Source organism: Microtus oregoni, unplaced genomic scaffold (assembly GCF_018167655.1).
Source record: "Microtus oregoni isolate MIOR12 unplaced genomic scaffold, Mior012 000016F_ref0000370, whole genome shotgun sequence".
Taxonomy (NCBI): domain Eukaryota; kingdom Metazoa; phylum Chordata; class Mammalia; order Rodentia; family Cricetidae; genus Microtus; species Microtus oregoni.
Window position 1 is genome coordinate 8,146,608 of NW_024543075.1, and position 19,228 is coordinate 8,165,835.

General features: G+C 48.1%; 1 protein-coding gene across 1 annotated transcript in view; it reads right to left on the reverse strand.

The window, feature by feature from the left end:
• The window catches only part of Mgmt (O-6-methylguanine-DNA methyltransferase), a 237,415-nt gene extending 224,053 nt beyond the window's left edge, over positions 1 to 13,362 (reverse strand). Inside the window, exon 1 of the mRNA XM_041667076.1 lies at positions 13,241 to 13,362. The gene's annotated coding sequence lies outside the window, so the exon portion shown is untranslated. The remainder of the gene's footprint in view (positions 1 to 13,240) is intronic.
• Positions 13,363 to 19,228: the final 5,866 nt, after the last annotated feature.

Here is a 19,228-nt window from a genome sequence, read left to right on the forward strand (position 1 = left end):
GCCCTAACTATTAGTGGCGGGAGAATTCAGCGGTACTTGCCATATTAACGTAAGTCACATACTGAACACTACCTATCAAGATGATTATGTGGACATAATCACACACTTCAGGATCACCAAACACACTCTGAGTAATAAGCCAATAGGAATGCTATCCTAGAATGATGTTTATGAAATGCAAGAAATCAAGTCCAAGTACATACCAGGCCACTATAACTCCCCCCTTATTGATTCCCAGGATAAGCAGAGTCATTAATAATTACATTAGAAGATGACCCTCGGGGTTCATCATACTCTTGTCAACTCTCACTGTGGAAGCAAACAGCAAACAGCTGCTAATAAAAATAATAAATAAATAAAAGATAACCAAGAAGAAAGAATTCATATTTATAATATTTATAATGCATTCCCCAACTAGGATTCTGGCGTCATAAGCAGTCCCTCTGTGGGCCACACTGGGCCCCCAACATAGAGCCCTAAGGATATGGAGATCATTTAGACCATGGATAGAGAGCTGGAAGTACTCAGAAATGCTATTTAAAAAAAAAATTCTTATACAACAGCCCTAAAAGTCTGCATAGGTTTAGAACCCATAAATGGTGGGGCGGACAGGCAGGTTTAATGGCCTCCAAATTCCACAGGTCCCCTGTAACGGGTCGTGCAGATGCAGAAGGGGCCCGGTGGTGCATCAGCAGGAAACACATACTGAGTTCCCCACCTCAACAAAGACCTAACAGTGTTCTCCGAGACAGCCCAGCCTGAGGGTGGCCACTGTGTTCCTGAGAACCCCAGATCATGTTCAAAGACTAACAACCATGTCTTGCAATACCCTGAAACCTATGGAGTCAATGCTGGCCACTCTGCATAGTCCTTCCATACGTAAGATTCCCCCAGCCATGGACTTTGCTGTCACCTCTGCTTCCCAGGGAGTCAGGGAGTCCTGAGAGCCCCAACAAAACTATTCCTTTCTCCGCTACCCTGCTGGCACTCCTTGCCCTGCTTGCTGTACTCATTTCTGCAGTCCCGGGGGCTTCTGGTGACCAGCCCAGGTTCTGTTTTCATTTCCTCCGGTGCACATCCACATTCACAGGAAGTCAGGGACTCGGCTAAGAACAAGGATTGTGAGTATTATCACATAAGAATGAGACAAGCCAGATGTGATTAAGCACACCTTTAATCCCAGGACTTAGTAGACAAAGGCAGGTAGATCTCTGTGATTATGAGGCCAGCAAGGTCTACCTAGTGAGTTCCAGGACAGTCACAGTTAAGACTATGTCGTCTCAAAGAAAAGAAAAGAAGAGAAGAGAAGAGAAGAGAAGAGAAGAGAAGAGAAAAGAAAAGAGGAGGAGAAGTTAAAGGACAGAATGGGAGTGAGGAAGGGATGGGGGTGGAGGAGAGCAGAAGGGAGGGGAGAACTTGCACTGGACTAGAGATGGCTAAGCAGTCAAGAGTAGTTAGTAGCTGTTCTAGAGGAGCGAAGCCCAGGCCCCAGCACCCATCTGGGCAATATACACATGCCTGTAACTCCAGCTCCAGCACACAACCCCTAAGGCCCACTGCGCACCGGGGCTCACAGGACTCCAAGGCCCACAGCACAGTCTACAGGGGCCCACAGCTTACATACAACCTAGCAAGACTTAATGCCTCAGGCAGCCTCATTCTGAGCCAGGTAGAAGTGGTCTGAAGGTGCCGACACCCATGGGTTCCTAGATATGACCCTTCCTAAGTCACGTTAGACAGCCCGAGACAAAGATAACACCTTCAGTTGAAAAGCACCATGCTGGCTAATGTTAACTGCCAGCTTGACAGAATCTAGACTCATGTGGGCCCTCTACATCTTCAAATAATTAAACAAACCAGTAAACAAATGAGTGACGGAGCTGGAGAGATGGTTTGGTTGGTAAAGTGCTTCCTCTGCAAACATGAGGACCAAGTTTGCCTCCCAGAACCCAAGTAAAAAGCCAGGCCTGGCATGTTATGTGTAATCCCAGCACTGGAGAGATGGGGATGCACAGATGCCTGGGGCTACTTGCTGGTCAGCCTAGCCTACCCAGTAAACTCTAGGCCAGACTCTCAAAAACACAAGGTGCATGATGCCTGAGGAACAACACATGTGACTGACCTCTGGCATCCACACAACTGCACATATACACGTGTACCACTGCAGGTGTATAATGCATGTACACATACACGCGCGCACACACACACGCTGATCAGCAACATAGACTGGCCATACAGTTCCTGCTGGCAGTTTCTGAGCCAGGTAGAGAATACAGAAAAAAACAAACACACAGACTACTGCTCGAGACTCAACGCCAAGGGCCTTCCAGCTAGTGGCCGAGTGACAGCAATCATGTCCAGAGGAGCTGTGAAGTGACAGCTGCAGAATACGCAGCCACCCCCAGCGGTACCTAGCTTAGGACTGAAAGCCTAAAAAAGACTGAAAGTCTGGTCTCTTGAACTTTAAGATTCACCCACTTTTCCACCTGCTCATCTTTCTAAGAAAACTTTCTGGCTATCTGTCAGAAGTAGCATTCTGGAAGCGGTCTCCCCTAGTCTCCCGAGTCTGACCCAAGGGGACTCAGTTCCCACCAACAACCACCAGTCACTTTTCAGAGCCCTGCACAGCCCAGAGACGGATGGGCTGGAGGAGGGGAGGCGCAGGGGGCCTGTTAATCAGCAGACAGGCCACACGACGCCCTGCATCCATCTGACTCGACAGCTTAATCTGATGCTAACACAATGGTGACAGAAACAAATTTTTTTCTGCACAATAAAGAATAGTACACCTGGGTCTTCTTGGGATAGCTGGCTAAATTCAGTAACTTTTGGAAATATATCATTTCTTTTCTTTGCCTATTATTCTAGAAACTTCCCCTTGAGTGCTAAAAGCCTTACTAACAAGAACAGTGGCATGCCCAGAACAGAGCGTCTACTACCACTGTGCTAAGGACGTGACATGCTTGCTCATTTGATTTCCTGTCATCTGACGCAGGCATAGGAGCCATGGCTGGCATTATCTTAACTAGATGACAACCCAGGAACACTGAGACTCTCAATCTCTGTTCCTGAGACCTTCTGTGAGCTCTCCATCTACCACATAAAGGGGCCATGCCTCTAAACATGTCTGTTCCAACTCCTCCACACCACTCTGACCCCAACATGTGTCCATCTGACACATCTACCCTACGACCCAAGATGCCACCAGATGCAGTTTATGCCCCCAGGAATCCCCCCCTCATGTGGCTACCTACCTCTCATGACTAAATCTCTACTCAGATGCCAATTGTTCAGAAGGGCTGCTTTGAACTGTGGTGGTTTAGCTGTGATGTGTCTGTCAACACTCAAGTGTTGAAGGCCTGGTCCTCAGCTGGTGGTTCTAATCACTAGGACACAACTGGCTCCTAGGGGCACTGACCTGCTTGATGGATTCATCCACTGACGGATTTATACTATGACAGTACTAGAAGGAAGAGCCTCATTGGAAGTAGGTCACTAGGGGCATATCTTGGAAACACACTGTGACCTTGACTCTCTCCTATCTCTCTTCATTTCTCTCTGTTTTTGCCTCCCGGCAGCCATGATTCTCTATGCTGTTAGGGGACCAGAAACAATGGAGTCATACACCATGATTGGAGACCTCTGAAAACACGAGCCAAAGTGAATGATTTCCTGAAGTCGTTTTCTTGGGCACTTGGCCACCGAGACAAAGATCTAACTTACACAAACACACTATGATTCTCTTCTGTCCTCCAGACACCCTCGCCAGCACACAGGATACAAATCCATCTCACCTACCCAGCTGCATGTACCCAGACCTGCAAGAGCACAGCCCTTGAAGACAAGGTTGGCATAAGCCTGCTAGGTCTTTTTCTAAAAAGTCATGGACTAGGACAATTCCACTGTGCAGTATGGGAGGGCAGAACCCAGTGCCACGGCTCTAGACTATGGGGACAATGGAGCCAATAAGAGCCTTTCTCTCAGGAAGGGTCCAGTTATCACAGGACTCAGCCTCTTGCCTGCCCTTCTACTCTTCAACATGTGTTAAAGCAACACAAAGTGTACCTGGAGGTTTCTCTCCCACCCACCACTTCCAAAGAAGCACTCAGAGGCTTAATATTCATTACAAACTGCTTGGCCTTAAAAGGTTTATTAGCTATTAACATTGATAGGCTTATTAGCTCAGGCTTATTATTAACTAGCTCTTACAACTTAAATTAACCAGTTTCTATTATTTTATATTTTACCATGAGACTCATGGCTTGTTACTTACTTCCCTGGTGGCTACTGGTGTCTCCCAGACCCTGCCTTCCTTTTCCCTTTATCTCTGCTTGGATTTCTCGCCTGGCTCTACTCTGCCTTGCTATTGGTCAAATCAGCTTCTTCATTAACCAACAATAATGAAACATATTCACAGCATACAGAAGGGCATCCCACATCAACAAGTCCCTTACCAGATGCAACCCTGATCTCCAACATCCCACCTCCAACGCTGTGAGCCCAAAAGCTCTCTCCATACACATCATCCAGTCTTGGGTATTCTGTTACAGCACTGAGAAACAGGCCTCTGACCCCACCGGCCCTCGGGGACACCATCTTCCTACACTGGCAACCAGCAGAAGAGGCCCCACAGGAACCTACCACCCGGTGAGAACTTCCCATGGTCTTTATGTAAGCAAGCCAAACACACAGACTCTTTTTAATTTGCATTCTGATGTGACTGTACACCTAAAATTTGACAGTGTGATTTTAAGGATGCCATGGCTACCTACAGGAAGTACAGGTTGCCCCCCGCAGAGCTCAGGCTGGGGGTGGAGGTGCCTGTTAATGAGCCGCCTTCCTCCCCGCTGACATCTCTGCCTGAATGAGCAGTTAAAATAAAGTAATCTCCCTGCCTCAGAGCCCAAATGCCAGGCAAGGCAGACAGCATGCTTCTTTAAAACCCACATTAAGTAAAAGCACACACACCGAGCATTTCCTTCTTCCAGAATAAGAAGAACAACCCTGTCTAGAGTGTTCTTGCCTGTACTCCCACCCCTTGGAAGGTGGAGGCAGGAGGATCAGGAATTCAAGGTGAGTGTGCCAAGCAAACCTGGGCTACGTGAGACTGTCTCAAAAAAATCAAAACAAAATAAAAGAACAAAAAGGAACAAAGAAAAATGACCCTAATGACCCTACAAGTAGTTGTCTTTTCCAACTAGCCCCTCTTCACACTCACGTGAGCCTCCCAGGCAGCGGACAAGGGTATTCCCATGACCTCCACAAGCACCAAACCTATTGGCCAGAACACAAACGACCGCCACAGGCATCACGTGACCTCCATAAGCACCACCCCCTCACTACCAGGCCCCACATGACATCCATAAGCACCACTCCCTCACTGCCAGGCCCCACATGATCTCCCTTAGGCACCACCTCCTCACTGCCAGACCCCAGTGCTGAACTTCTTTCCTCCCCTGATTCTTGACAAACAGGCAAGTAATGACCTTTAAGAGATCAGCACGCAATGAGGCAATGATCTGTTATCACCATACCCTTCAGCATGGGACAGACCTCCTGGAGTTGCACCACCTACTGTGCTACCCATCCTTGTTAGTTACCCCCATACTCTTCTCAAACTGAACTCCCTGCTGACAGGTCCCACGAATGTACCCCAAAGGTCATGCTCCCTTCCCCCTACAGACCCAGTGTGTTTGCTCTCAGCTCACCAGGGGGTGTGGGGCAGAGAGAACCACAAAGAGCACAGTGCTTAGCAGGGTCTTGTCATTGTGTCTGCATCACACTCAACCCCAGATAAAGTTCTGTACATTCCTGGTGGCATCCTGAGAACCATCATGTAGGAACGGACCCAGATGTATGCTTTTCTTCACGGCCAAGGACGATGCTCAGGGACACTGGCCAGAAAGGCTTCATTGACTATACAAGCCTGTGCTTGCAGGTGCCATGTTTGCCCCACAAAGGCCTTCCAGAGCCTTCTCAGTCTAACCATTGCAAAGAAAGCACGTCACGATAGTGAGAAGACTGCCTGTGGTCGGCAAATAGATCTGGTTTATACAACTCTCCTATAGGCCCCATGTACCTCTGAAACCTTGTTTCCTTACTTGTAAAAAGAAAAAGGAAGGAAGGAAGGAAGGAAAGAAGGAAGGCAAGCCACTCCTTGCTTATCCCTCTTCAGCTAATCCTGAGGAGCTAGGAGAGAGCATGGCCAACCTTTAGCTGGAAAGCCATGCAATAGCTTTGAAGGTAGCTCAATACAACATCATGTCGCAATGTCAAAAGGTTGGGCACCCTAGCTAGGTAAAGCAACACAGACCGTATCCATGATGACACGAGTCACACAGATGAAGAACCACTCAAATAAGACCCATTCCTTCCCGCCCTAACATGTCTGCCGAGCTGATATGCTCGGTATATTTACTTTTCTGTTATGACCAAATACCTGACAGGATGCAAGTTAAAAGGGGCAGAGTTTATCCTATCCACAGTGCCAGGGGATGCAATGTTTGTGGTGGGGAAGGCAGAGTGGTAGGAGCTGGAGGTGGCTGAATCCACACTGCAGCCACAATCACGAGACAGAGTAATAAAGGTCAGTGCTCACCTGTGTAGTTTTTTACTACAGACCATGGGACTATGTCACCCACATTTAAGGTAGGTCTTCCCATCTCAACCCAATCTAAAAATTCCATGCCCATAGGGTGGTTTCCATAGTGATTCTAAATCCCATGAAGTTGACAATCAAGATTAAGTGTCATATACTAGATGTGGTGGCACACACCTTTAATACCAGTATTCAGGAGGCAGAAGCAGGAGGATCTCTGTGAGTTGAAAACCAGGCTGATCTATATACAAAATTGTAGGCCATCCAGCACTGCCTTAAAAAAAAATTAACCATCACAAATGGGTTTTGAGACAAGTGTTTCATGTAACCCAGGCTCCCCTTGAACTCACAATGTAGGCAAGGATGGACCTGAACTCCTGTTCTTCTTGCCCTCCTTTACTGAGCACTGGGGTTTCAGGTCTGCATAACAAGCCCTGCTTCAGATCACTGATTTTTGACAAAATTTACCCAGCAGACCTGGGTTACTATGGTATGAACAGTCAAAGGAGGGAAAAGGCTGGACAAGCTAGCGTCACCTCTGACTCCCAACCAGAGCCATCATGTGGGATCATGTGCCTGGTTCTTTGAGATATCCTTCAACTTAACAGGCTAGAGATGTCAAGCCTGGGGCTGGCTGGCACTGGCAGTATATTGGGAGCACATGGGAAGCAAAGTCGCCTGCTCTTGGCACCAATAGTAAATATATATTCTCTCAGGGCACAGCTGACCCTGGTCTCCTGAGCAGATGGACCATGAGGCCAAGCACTTTTGAGAACTCTCAAGCACAAAAATCGGAGCAGACAGCAGAGCAAGTCAACACCACAAATGAAACCTAAGAAACCTGGGCACTTCAGCAAGGGGGAACCACACCCAGCAGCCAGGCAAGCTGGCCTCTCAGACACGGCAGACAGGGGCTCCTGCAGCCTCGAGTCCTAGTCCACAAAAACAGCTTTGTAACGGTCAACTGATGTCATCCCCGAACAACTGTCATCACTACTCACGGCTTGCCATGGCCCGACCTCCAGGATCCCTCAAGACGTCACCTTCCTCATATCCCACAGCTGCCATCAGACCAAGCCTTGGAAGGAGACGTCACCTTTCTCAAAGTCACAACAGTCGTCATGTCTCCAGGGACTTTTATAGGTGACCAATGTGCTACTAACCTAGATGGTGACACTTGCGGGAGGTGGGTCTGTGCTACGGGTTCTAGTTGGAGTCAGGAGAACAAAGATGCTCACTGGGCTGACTGGGCTGCAGGGGAATTAGGATGTGGACTGGACTGAAGGGCGATGTGCATGCGGGCTGACCTGGAAGAAAATAAGACTGTCAACTAAGACTGTGCTTTCAGGAAGCGCTTCTACCCACACTGTGTGTGTTTTTTTTTATTTATAAAACAAACACTCATTTATTACTGCATATGCTTCCTACCCAGGTAGACAAAGTCATTCAATCACTCTCATCCAGCAGACAAGGAGGCACTTGAGATGGGGTGCCTGTTAGTTGCTAACTTCACTCAGCTAGTATCCGACCCCGTCAACATCACATCATTGCTCGCTCCACACGCGGCTCTAGCACTTGCTATATAAAACCCCTTTCAGCACCACAGAAACACATTTGGGTTTGTAGTTGAAAGCTGGCCCTCACCTGAGAGAAAATGCTACCCACTCAAGAGAAGAAAAACAACACAACCTATTCAGAAGGGCACTGTGGAAGGAGGCAAGTCACGCCTGCCTAGGCTTCACACTTGGACATAAAGCTAACGCCAGAGTTCTGGTAGCATCTCCATCTGCCATCAGAATCACAGAACGGAAAGTTAGAACGCAATGGTCACATGTTGGACTGGCAAGCTGAAGAGTCATACATCTCTAATGAGTTGAAAACATGCACAGATCCATGAGCTTGAGCAACTTATGCCAAGCACAGATGGGTCCAGCTGGAAGAGGGCTTTGGAGCTGGTGGCAGCTGGAACATTCTCTTTCCTGTCTTACCCTAAAGATGAACTCAAGGGCTTGAGCATTAGAGTAACCAGAGTCCTCTCAGAGTCCACAAAGCTGGAGCTCCGTAGGCTTCAATCCTGTTTTGCTGACATAGGGCCCTATAGCCCACCTTGGGAACCTAAGTTATCAGAAATTCTGATACCAGCAAAGTTCAGAACACCTTTGTGGTAACCCACGAGGACCCACTCATGGAGAGTAACAGGTTGCCATATCTGGTCTTGTTGGAGCCCCTGTAGGGCAGACCTGACCAACCCTAAGAGCAGACCATACTGAAGGTGACATTCCTGGCTTCCTGCCTTTTGCCTGGGTTATAGTTCAGCTAAGTTTATAAATGAGACATAACTGTCTGTTCTTTACTCCATGTCTACAGTCCCAGCTCCTACTTTGTGCTGACAGCCATTCTCTCTCCTCACCCACCAATGCGCTAAGATTCAGCGTTGGGCTCACCCAATCTGTCAATCGGTTAAGAGTGTTCTGAACTACTATCCATATGACTCAATTTGTCAGTAAAAACTGCCACCAGCGCTGTGCTTGCAGAAAAATGTCCATAAATGCATTATTGCAACTGGCAGATCGATGTCTATAATAAAAACAAATAGATTTAACAAGTGCCTGCTTTTACGAGCCATGCCATTGGTGGACTGGATGTTTGGTGTCACCCTCGGACTTCTGGGAATGGGCCCCAGAGCCAGACTGGATACAGAGCTGACTTCACAAGTGTTATGGGTAGGAAATTATTCTAACAAGAAAATTTTAGTAGCAGAGTGGACACACCAGGCATTTATCTCTCTTTCACTGTTCCTTTTGTGGTTCTGCATGACAGAAATAAAAGCTTTAAGACGTTTCTGCAGACTGTATGAGCTGGTCTAACTCATATGTTGCAGGCCAAAATGAGTTCTTGCCACCTGGAGTGCACAAAACAGGTTTTAACCATGACCAAGATTGTCACCACTGTGTCTGTGGCCTATGGGGACGGCCTGTCTATTTGGCTACTTCACACTGAGGCAGACTCTGGAGCAAGGTGCAGGAGGCGAGGCTAACCCAGGGATGCCTGGCCTCTTGGGAGACCTAGCCTATGACCCCTCCACATGGAAACCACACCTGCCAGGGTACTGATTCCTTCAATGTCACAGGAGGTCACCAAAGAAGTTAGCCCCCTTCTTAAGGCCAATTATTTTAACAGCTACAGGATGGGGTAAGCCCCTCATTACACTATATATAATCATTGCGTGGCTTTCCCCAAACCGCACAGCCCTCCTCAGTGAGCCCTTTAATACTGCTAATATTTAAGCCAAAAGGCTTGGCTACTACCACGAGCCAACTGTTGAATAGCAAGGACACACACCACAACATACTCAGGGCCACAGTGCTGTGTCTCCAACCTTTATCTATCTATGCTTAGCACAGGCCTCCACAGCAAACAGAACAAGAAAATCCATCCTGTCAACCATGGCAGAGCCAGCCTCCAGCAAAGACCTACTAACTCCCTTGGCTTCCAGCTCAGACCCAGAACTGGTGTAAGCCAGTTTGTTTATCAGTATCTGTAGACAGGCTGACAGAGGCCACAGGTTGCCCAGTGAAGTTGGTCTATAGGTCTCTTATCTGAACCTTCAGGCTTTATTTAAGTAACAGTCAGCAGTCAAATGCCAATGCCCTCAGTAAGAACTTGGGCAAAGCCATCCATCCACTCAACCAAACAAGGCCAAGCATAGCTGTGGCAGCAGCCAAGCCAAGGTCATCCAGAGTCCGAGATCCTCTCGTGTGATACAGACCCAACCAGAAGCCAAGACCTGGGGGAAAGTGGATCTATTGGCGAGGGTGGGGCATGGGGGTAGCCTGGGATAGGATGGACACTTTACACTGGGGTGGGATATTGGCAAGGCCATCATGGACTGTCCCCAACTTTCACAGTGCACCCAACTTTTTGTACTTTCCCACAGTACAAAGCATTAAGGACTCAGCAAATGGCTTGCATGTGTTGAATTTTGATCCTCTCCAGAGCTAATAATGGTCTGTGAGTCTTACAGCAAAGAGAAGCCACAGAAACAAGCAGACCCATCCAACCTGTGCCCAGTGGGTCACACATGGCTGAGGACAGCTATGGATGTGGGCCAAGAAAAAAAAATTACAAACTTACTAAAATATTAGGAGATTTTTGTGAATTTTTTTGGTAATTCATGATTTTCCATTGTGAACTGTATAGACAACCATGTCACACATGTCAAAAGCTGGGGTGGCATGTGAGTCCGTGGTGTGGCATGCTGTGCTGTTGCGTGGGGCTATTCAGGGGCTCAGTTTGGTGATGTCCTTTTTTGATTTATAGTGTTTTCAGTTTCCTCAGGGGAGGGGATAGCCACATCCCAAGCAGAGGAGCATGTGGCTAGTCCACTGAGAAAGAGAAAAGGGAATTCAGACAATAGTTACCCCTTCTGCCGCTTCCTATCAAAGCCAGACTGAGCAGCTAAGAAAGACATTGAAGGAGCTGGTCCTGATGGTCTGACACCTCCCCCCACCCCAGATCCTAAATGTGCTCATCATAAATTCAGAACAATTATGACGACTTAATTGGGTTGTCCGGTTTGTTGGCTGATTGTGTTTTGGAGACAGACGTTCACCCCGGCTCAAAGTAGCCTGCAACAACTGTGTAGTGAAAACTGGCCTTTAATTCCTGGCAATCCCCCTGACTTGGCCTCACAAGCACTGGGATCAGAAGCTTCTCAAGTACTAAGTTTAGCTTGAGGCACCAAACTCAGCTTGCACCTATCAACAAGTTTGGAGAACGGTACAGTATTTCAATCTCCAGGGAGAGAAGAAAGAGGAGCAATTCTGGTGTGCCTCCTGCCTGTGACCCTGCATTAGGGAAAGGGGGCCTTGACTGTCTAGACTGGGCAGTATTTCTGTAAATGTGACACGAACTCAGATCACCTAAGAAGCGGGAACTTCAACTGAGAAAATGCTTCAATCAGACGGGCCTGTGGGTTTGTCTCTGCTAACTGATAAGGAAGAGCCCAGTCCACTAAGGGTGCCCTGGGAAGGTGGTTGTGGGCTGTATAAAAAAGCAGGCTGAGCAAATCATGAAAAGCAAGCAGGTGAACAACATCCCTCTGTGGTCTTTGCTTCAGTTCCTGCCTCCAGGTTCCTGCCCTTCTTGAGTTCCTGTCTTGCCTTCCCTTCATGGTGGACTGTCTTCATGTAAGCCAAACAAACCCATCTCTCACCAAGCTGCTTTAGTCACTGTGTTTTAGCTCAGCAATAAAAAACTAAGACAAAAGCATGCTTGTGAAGGCAGGCCCAGTGAGGGGAGGGAGGAGAGACAGGCCCAGATGAGGCCTACTGACCTAGAACAGGACCCAGAGATTGGTGACTTTTGTTTTCCATAGGAAGGTTGCAGTCTAAGACACGGTTGTCTAAGCACTGTACCCAGGGCTCTGCTTCTTAAACCTTCCATAATAAGAGACCACTTCCTCTTTGTGATTTTTTTTCTTTTTTCTTTTCTTTTTTCTCCCAGTGAAAAGGAATACTTCCACAGAACAGTATCGTTAGCATAGCAGAGTTCTTGCAGCCTGGTTCCCACAAACCTCAGAAGGTGAGGCACAATTTCCCTGCCAAGCTCTAAGTCAAGACCTAGAGAGGGCCCAGGAAGGAAAGAAGCCTCAGGCAGGCCAGTAATGCAGGACCATTCTGCCCAGCCACGCTCAGGCTCTGGCAGATACTCAACAGGTCTAAGTTTACAGGACACTGACCACAGGCCAGGCTTCTTACACCCCCACAACCACCTAGGACCGCATCACCACAAGTATTGCAGCCATCAAGAGACACAGGAAATCAATAAAATCATCTGGGACTACCGGTCAGGGAAGAGAGAAATGAGCAGGCCTAACACAGATTTTGCAGGGTGTATTATACCTTTTTCATAAGCTGTTTCCTGAGTCTGAGGACGGAGTGATGGACAGACAGACACAGATACAGACATACATACAGACAGACACTCAAACCTTGCTTCTCAGAACAAGACAATCAGTTTCTGAGTGAGGCACCTAGGAGTAAAACTGCTAAGACCTCACAGAACAAAGACCTAGACCCACTGGTTGAGAGAAGTTCATGGCCTGGAGTTACTGTACTGTCCCCACTTGGCAAGTGCCTGGCTGTCTGATTCCTGTCCACTCCAAGTGTTTAAGCACGATCTTTTGACCAGATGGATGTGCCTGACACCAGCCATGATGCTGCAGGATCCTGGGACTTGGGTACTTTCTCTTAGTCTCTAGAAGGAAGCAACTATGAGAAGCATGGGTCCGCAGCACTTCTTGAAGCTTCCCTACAGGGAGGTGAAGGGGTTCCTCAAGCCCTGGTCAGCAGTGAAGGGAAAGAGGATGGTTAGGGAACCCACAGGGCCCGGTAGAAGCTTGAAAAGTGTTTGGCACTTGGAGGTGTGGCAGGAGACAGACACAATCACCAGGCAGACTGGCCCACTGTACTCCAGGCCCAGGAAAAGCAGGGCCCACTCAGCGCAGCCTGTTCAGGAGGGGCAGAGGTCCTGGAGAAAGGAAGGAGCCCTTAGGATAGATAACTCAGCACCTGCTGTCTCCCTGGGCTCCGGACTTTCGCTTTCTCCAGGGAGGGCCCCACACTGTGCCCCGAAACTCACCAGCTTGCAAACTATGCAGACACTCAGCAACTCGAAAGGGTGGCTAAGAGCCTGGACGCCAAAACGCTAGGCTCTAGCACGGGGAAACGTGGGTCGCGGGACACGCACGAGCTGGGGGCGGGGCCTGGTACTTGGGGAGGAGCAAGGCCTCTGCGCGCGGGGAGGAGTCAAGTTACTGATGACGCTGGGTTGTGGGGGGTGTAGTAGGAAAGTGGAGGGTAAACCTTGCACGCGGGGGCGTGGCCGGGAGTTGCCGGAAGCGGGGCAAGGAGCCCAGGGCGGGCTGTCTGCAGCCAGAGCATGCCCAGTATGGGATGCTAGGCTGCAGTTTTGCGCAGCCTCTAGATATGGGCTCCCACGCCAGGCCTCCTACTTCAGATCTAAAACCGGTTCCTAGCCCACCCTAGAATTTGTGCTGCATTAGCCCTCCGGTTACCGGTGCCGGGCCTCAGCACGCCATGCTCCAGTTAAGCCACTGTGACACAGTCACGAGCTGTCTGCCAACAGTATGTACCGAGGGGGTAGTGGAAGCTTTAGGCCTACTAGGAATCCCGGTCACTGCCGAACTGGGGCTGCACCTGCAAGTTGGGCCAGGGCTGTCTTTCAGGTCTTCTTGGCACTTGCAGCCAAAATGGCTCAGTCGCTGTTCAGCTAATGCGGATATGCAGCTCTGGTGTGAGGTAACAGGAGTGAGTTTTGTCCACCAGGAAAGCCTTGCTGAAATTCTCCCTCTGTACATCAGAATGTGGCCTTATTTGGGAACACGCAGAGGTGACACATGATGACGAGGTCACAAGTTAGGAGAACCGTAATCTGATAGAACTGCTGTCCTTAAGAGCAAAAAGTGAGCTGCCAGGTAAACCTGTGGCTACCAGATGCTGCAGTAGGCGAGGACTATGAGCCTCCTGGCCTGTAAAGAACTTCCTATTAGTTCAAGCCACCCAATCTTTGGTACTTGATGGACAACGTCCTTAAGGAATGACAACACGCTGAAGTTTCAGAGAGACAGACATACATGGTGGTAATTTCAGGGCTCCATCCCAGATGTACATGTATTAAGAACCACGCTGTGATTCTCCTGGGTTTTGTTTGTTGATGCCTTCCCCTTCCTGGTGTGTAGCTCCCCTGCTTGGATTTGGCCCCCATACTAGTATCCTGGAGGAGCCAACATATTAACACCTTTAGGAAATGTTGCTCAGAGAAACTCGTCAATGTTTGTTGTATGGTGAGCCCCAGTGACTCACAGTGGCCATCATTAACCCTTTAAAGCCACTCCTTCTCACCTCTAACGTCCCCTTCTCTGGACATGCTAAGAGTAACTACTGACAGAGGATGAACTAGACTCCGGCGTGTATGGGATGATCAAATCAAGCCTTGGAGTCCTGTGATGGCTACTCTCATCAACTTGACTGGATTTGGAATTACCTGAGAGACCCACTTCTGGGCCTGTCTGGGAGGGATTTCCAGAGGGTGAATCGAGGACCCTCCCTGAAGGTGGCTAGTGCTAGCTCTCCAAGAGCTGAGGTCCCAGGCTAGATGAAAAGAAGCAGAGGGGAACACAAATGGAGCACCAGCATTCAACGCTGTCTTTGTCGTGATCAGTGGCTTCTGCTGCATTGCCGCGTGCCGTCCTCTCCAGGATGAACAGCATCTCTCAGCCCTTTCTGACTTGCACCCTTTCAGGTGTTTGGTTACAATGGTGGGCGGTGGGCGTAGGAGCCAGCACACCTCCTCACTGTGCTCAGACAGACACGAGTATTTATGCTCAGGGAACAGAGACATGAAACTGTTTATCCTGTGTCCTGCCCTTCCTTATTAGTTCCCTAAGACTCTTTAGGAAGCCCTTGACTTCTTGGGTCCTTAAGTTCATCATCCATACAGTAATTTCATAAGAATCTATGCTGTGCACGTGTAAAGCATACTTGCATATTGCTCGTGGGATAACAACAGAATATTGAGTAAGGATGCTATTTACCAGATTCCATATAGCCTGACACGACTATGACCCAATTAGAACTGGGATCCTAATAGAACTGAAAATGAGAAACACCAAAATTAAATCAGAGTTCCTGTTGAGATCCCAACAAGTACACTCTGAAGCAGATACTATTAATGTATAATTAATAATAATAAGAATCTTAACTTGTCTGTCTGGGTTACAGAACTGGAGAGATGACTCAGAGGTTAAGAACACTGGCTACTCTTTCAGAGGACCTGGGTTCAATTCCCAGAACCCACATGACAGCTCACAGCTGTCTGTAACTCAAGTCTCAGGGGATCCTATGCCTTCTTCTGGTTTCTGTGGGCACCAGGTACACATGGAGTACAGACCTATATGTGGAGAAAATACCTATACACATAAAATAGATTAGATAGATAGATAGATAGATAGATAAAATCTGGATTTTATTTTAATAGGAATTTCTGAGCGTGGCCAGTCAGACTTTTCTTTGCTGTGACAGTGCCTGAGAAAAACAAAGAGAGGAGCTACTGCTTCTGGATCACAGTTTCCATCCACTGTAGGCTGACCTTGATTCTAGGCTGTGATGAGGCAAGGGGATGTGGCAAGATCAGAGCCAGCAGCTTACTTCAGATTGGACAGGAAGAAAAAGAAAAAGGCAGAGGACAAGAGATGTTTCCTGCAGGGCACCCTACCCGTGAACCTACTTCTCAAATCCAGGGCTTCCCTCTTACAAGGTGGTACCACCTCTCAGTGATGCCATCAAATCAGGAATCCAGTGTAAGAGTGATGTGGTGGCTCAGTGGGTAGAGGTGCTTGCCTCCAAACCTCGAGACCTGAGTCCGGTTCCCAGGACCCACACAGAGGAGGGAGAAAACCAACTCTTGCAGATCGTCCTCTGACTCCATACATGTGAAGAAGTAGGGCGCACACACACACACACACACACACACACACACACGAGTAAATGGAAAAGATATGACTATATTAGAAGATTATTCCATTGATTAGGTCAAAGCCCTCAGAATCCAATCACTTCTCAGAAGTCTATCACCTGACAGCAACACCCAGTGTATGAGTGAGCCTGTGGGGACATTTCATGTTCAAAGATGCTGAGAGTTGTTGGGGCAGGGGAAGAAGACGGCAATGAGACTGGTTGTGACATCTGAACCCCTGTCCTTCCTAATGCCAGATGGAAAGGGTCTCTGTGACAGCAAAGCCATTGAAGCAGATTATATAAGATTGAAAAGGAAAGAGAAACAGAACAGGGCTATCACCCTGGGCAGGTCATAGATCTAGCAGAACTCAGTGCTCCTTGCTGGGAAGGAGGTAAGGACCATGCAGGACCAGGAACTGAGAGGAGAGTGGAAGAAGGCACTGTTCTCGGTCCACTGGGCCTGTGGAATGAAGGGATTCTAGTATGACATCCTAGATTCTTCCAAGAACCAAGATGAAATCCAGTCTTCCTGTCCAGGCTGCCATAAGTACTTCTCCTCTGTGAAATCATTTCCCAAAACCCAAATCATTCCCAACCAAGGGCCCAGGCCTTTTCTCCTTTATCCTTTACTCAGGTGTCCTCACCGACTACCCTTCCTATCACTAAGGAACATAGGTTGCTCTAACTGGAGCGGTAGCCTGGTGGGAGAAACAGCAAGGAAGACACGCTAGGTCAGGACATCTGAGAGCAGGTTTCCTGCCCTGCCTCTCACAGAGCCACCTCTGACCTCACTCACCATAGGAGGAGGCTATCCATTAGCCCGGATGAATGAGATTCTTTTGGGGTTTCCGATCTTAGGGTTAACAGATATATTCTTGTTCTCCTCTGGGCCCACATCACCATGAGTTTGTTTGTTTGTTTGTTTTTTTGTTTGTTTGTTTGATTGATTGATTTTTAGAAGACTTGAGAAAGCCATAGAAGTTGTGTTCGAGTCTAGCCTGAGTTCTTCAAGGGACTCCCTAGGTTTTCTCTCACATCAGCCAGCTCTGCTGTGGGCACTGGGAACCATGGCGATTTGCATAGTTCCTCTAAGCATCTAAATGGATACCTTTCAGGTTAAGCAAATGAACTTGACACGGTGGGTGATTGCTTCTAATGATTTGTAACCCAGGAAATTTGTTTAATAAGCCTCTCTTCCCGAGCTATTCTGTGACATTAGAGACCATTTACAACAAAGCTGTCTTCAGTAGTCAAGCTTAATCCTTACTACCCTGCCTTTGGGAAATGAAGGGATTTTATAACGATCACATAAAACCTTATGTGATTTGAAAGCCCCGAACTCTGGACAAACGTGCAGTGGTCGTGTAACAAGAAACACGTCAAGAGCTCCCCACTTGACGTGTTTTACATACAGGCTGCCTTTACAAAAGCATTTCCAGTGGTGAGCTCTCGATTAATACAATCGATTTTCTCGGTCTTGGTGTTCTTGGCATCAGAGCGTCTGGCTCGGGTGAAGCCTGGATCTAGTAGATACTAGGCTGGGAAGAAGCCTGAAAGGGAGAGAGGACCATTAGGCCCAGAGTGGGTACCATCTGACTACAGCTACACCCCTGTCCCATGCTGATTCCTATTGATTCTTGGCACAGCTAAGGGCATCAGGGTATCATTGTAGCAGAAAGTACATACACAAATGGGCAGCGTGCCGTGAGAGGATGGCCTCCTTAGCCCTTGCTGTTCTACAAAAAGGCAAAAATCATTTCGCCCAGGAGCCCATGGGAGTTTCTGGAGCCATCTGGAAACCCTTCAGTATTGGGTTGGGTTGGAAAGGGCAAAGAAAGGGCTCTGCCAGTGTATAAAGGAGGCAGTCCAAAGACCCCTTCAAGACTTTGCTCTTTTGGTGGCCTGGTTGGTGGAAATCAAAAATTAAGGAGACATGTTGCAATTCCATGGAGCTCATGGATGAGTGGTACATGAACAAGGAAGTATGTGGGGGTCAGTGGAGCAGTGAGCATCTCCTTGGAAACGTGAGTGTGGATGTGGAGGGCTCTCACTGTGGCCAGGCTCCTTCTCCAAACTCTGGTCTCCAGTCAATGTGTGATCAGCTCTATGCAGTGGGTGTGGTGCCCAACATATCTCCAACCCATAATAGCTGGGGTACCTTCTAGGCTTGGAAGATTGCTGGAAAAAGAGGACTCCAAGTAAGCAGGTGTACACACAGAAATATAGGATTCCTGTTAATTGTGGAATCTGGATATAGTTGCCTAGTACCTCTCAGACAGAAAGTCATCCCAAACCTCATATTGCTCTTTTTCTAAAACATACTGTCTGTGGAGCAATGAGTATCCAGGATGGTGTGCCTGCTATGTAAACACACAAATGAAAGACAACTCTTCTTACCCAATATATATGTATTGGATAAACCTATTTACAGAACAACTTCTGCCCATGGAAACATTTGGGGAGAAGTTTTCCTATCCTGTGTAGGGCTATCTGAGTGTCAAACGCCCAGAACTGGGAATTTTGTTAGACTATACAGCCCTTTCGAAACCGGCTCCTACACTCATTACAAAGTGTTTTTGTTCCATTTTCGGGAAGGGCTGTGTTTGTAACACGTTGTTGGCAGTTTGGGCTGAGTCTTTTAAGTGGTGTGAAATGCTAGGGGTGTGCACCTGGGTGCCAAGAGGAAGTAGGTCTCCCTCCCCGACCCCCACCCTCCGCCTTCTGGGGACAGGCCGCACCTGTTATTTTGTGACTTGGAAATTAAAGCAGGAGGCATGGGGATTTGGATGCTGGGATTGTGACTTTCCATCATCCATTTCTGACTGGGGATGAGAAATGAGAATAAGACATGGCCAATTGCTGTGCCAAGGGCCCTGTTACAGTCATCAAAACAGGAACGGAGGAGGTAGTTCCCTTCGAGGAGAATGTCTTTAGTTTAGCCCTGGTGCATTGGCCCTTTAATAACATGGGAGACGGGTAGGGGGGAACTACAACAGAGTTGGTGAGCGTGGTTTAGGCAGCTGTTCTTCCTCTGTCTGTGAGCAGGAGAGACAATGAGATAAGCCCCATTCCATCTGAAGTCAGGAATGGC